We start from the raw sequence: 2,957 nt of genomic DNA, 5'->3' as shown, positions 1-2,957 counted from the left end.
GTCACCTTTTAATGTTAAAAAATCTTCCTTTTGATTGCCAAATATTTTGTATGCTTCTTTTTCAACTGTTTCATATTTAGTTAAGAAATGACTTAACCTAGTAATAGATTTTGGTGATATAGGAAACTGGTTAATTCTGAACAACTATCCCAAAATAAATGAATGAAAGAAATGTTTGAGTTAAATACTTATCAAAAAGTCACTTGGATACATTATCACTATTAGAGAGAGAAATGTGTGGGACCCTGATTGACAAATATTTCAAACTGTAGCAGATCCCTTAGAATATACATTCAAGTTATTGTTTTCATGACTTATTCCAATGCATTTTAAAATCATGTTTGAGGTGTTCCATTTTTTTCTATTTTTGTAAAATAAAGCAAATCATAATTTCAGAAATGAGTTTCTCTTCATCTTAATAAAAGTTTTGGATTTTTTTTTCTAGTGAGATTCTCTGCTCTCTGCAGGAATATTCTACTGTGATTGCAAATTCTAGAAACTACTCAAGACCTTAAATTTATGTTCCATACATTTTGTTCCTGAATCTTCTAGTTAAAATCCAAAAACTTTTCCAAATAAAGGGATAACTGGTTAAGGGAACTAACTATAATGCTTGCATGCCTTATGACACCTAACATGGCCTTTCTTTCTTCTGACTGGTAAGCACTATGGTGTCTGGCACTGCCCCAAACCAGATCAATTGGTAAATTTGATCAATTCATGCCACCTGTCGATTGAGTGGGAAAAAAATAACAAAATAAATAAACAGAATTTTTTGTTTGCTCGGCCAAAAAGGCTTTGATTTTTATTTGACATTTAAACAGTAGTATATAATTTCACATATCATAGAAAATATATAGACACGTATATCTAGCATCTAGGCACACCCTGTGACAATGTATGTCGAGTCTGTATTTGAAAAGCAAGATAAACCTGCTTCTCCTGAGAAACCATTACTGTTTTGATTATGATATTTATCAGTATCTTTAAAATTTAACATTTTCTTATGTCAATAATATTTCTGATTTATGACTTTTAAAATATTTAATTGCTAAAAACCATTTCAAATAGTTAGACTTCAAAAAAATACTGTACAATTTTAAATACTCTCTGAGATGATATTTGTATACCTTGACAGCAGTTTCACATTAAGAGAGAATATCATACTTAATTTCATGATCAGGCTGTGTTGGAAAATAAAATAGATAAATATAGATCAAGCATATAGAACTTAAGTTTGATTTTTATTGTAATTTAACTGGATGAATCAGTGTCTGGTGTATTTACTTATAAAATTCAAGATTGAAAGCAGATCTTTGCATGCCAGTTTTCAGATCAAAAATGACATTATTTTTGTGGTTCAAAATAACGTGCCTTTATAGTAATGTTTAACTGTAGAAAAATGTTGGCATTATTTTAATAACAATAAGAACATCAAAAACTGTCATTAGTTTTATATGTGTTCACAACCATTGTTATATATTTCATATTCTCTAAATATATCTTAAGCATATTATTGCCCTAATATAATTTGGCTTTTTAAAAGACCATAATATTTATAACAATAGTACATTACTGTAGCCATTCCCAAAGAAACTTTGCCCAATATGCTTTTAATCCTTGGTACCAATTTCTACCCTTTAATATTTGTTAAATGTGGCTTTTTTTGTTGTCTGTGTTCTGGCATCTGACTAAAGTTACATTAATGGCAAACAGCATTTATCATAGTGTTTAATTTTATTTAGAAACACATAAAGTGTCATTCTAGATTTTATAATTATTTTTAGTGTTTTGTCATATTAAATCATTGGATTAAAACAGAAATAAATTGCTCATGAATAAATTTCAAAAAATTTACTTTTACATTTTAATATGCTTTATAAACTATAAATCAAAAAAGAATTTTAATGTTTATCATATGTAATATTTTGAAATCCTCTTGATGGATATATCAAGATAAGCAGTAAGTAGTGTAAGTTTAGAATTTGACTTCCAAAGATCGGTTAATATCAAATGCACATTTTAGTTTTGGCCTCAGGACTGTGTTCAAAGGTATGAGTGATGAAGGAATAAAGAACATTAGATGTGTATGCTTTATCTAACTGCAATTACTCAATTTAACCAAAGTTCAGTGAGTAAAGTGTAATTCTTGACAAATAGATACAGAGAGAGGGACAGAGAGAGATTCGTCTGGGCTATGCTGCTTTCACAATTATTTTTAAAAACAGACTAAGAAAATGAAGCAAAAGGCAGAGAAGACAGAATACTTAATTACCAGAACACTCAAAAAAAGAAACTAACGTTTATTTGAATAGTAGATGACAAAAGCTGAAAACATTGCAGAGATATAATAATTACATAAAGATTTAAATGATAAAAACAGAAATTAAATACTAGGTGTTTCACTAAGAACAATTTTCTTGAATGTTTCAAAACAACATAGATGTTTATTACTTTTCATCATAGTTCCTTACATGCCTCAATGGTCTGACCAAAATTTTTCTACTCTAAACGTCTCTCAATTTAATACTGTCTTGCTTAGAGCTGCTACTTTAACAAAAAGAAAGTCAACAAGAGCCATATGTAACCTTTGGACTCCAAAAGGAGAAAGATGAGAATGCCATTGGCAGATAGGTGCTACAGAAACACAGTGTATTCTTTGCCTTGAACCCTACCTTGAACATTTCTTGATAGTTAACAAGAAAGTTGACTGCCACGTCATTACTCAGAATCTGGAATAGGACAGTTACCGTTTTCAATATGTGCCGTTTCAGTTAAGAGATGTTGGAAATTTAAAGTTTATCTATTTTGGAACGAACAATTTATTGAACAAGCTAGTATATTTACACATAACCTTTTGCAAGACAGAGAGAATTAAATATTTAAGAGCTAAAGTCAAAAGGACTGACTTGATTTCAGTTTGTAAAGTAAAACTTTTTGAAATACTAAAAAACAAC

Source organism: Hyperoodon ampullatus, assembly GCF_949752795.1.
Source record: "Hyperoodon ampullatus genome assembly, chromosome: 17".
Taxonomy (NCBI): domain Eukaryota; kingdom Metazoa; phylum Chordata; class Mammalia; order Artiodactyla; family Ziphiidae; genus Hyperoodon; species Hyperoodon ampullatus.
This window is presented reverse-complemented; position numbering follows the sequence as displayed.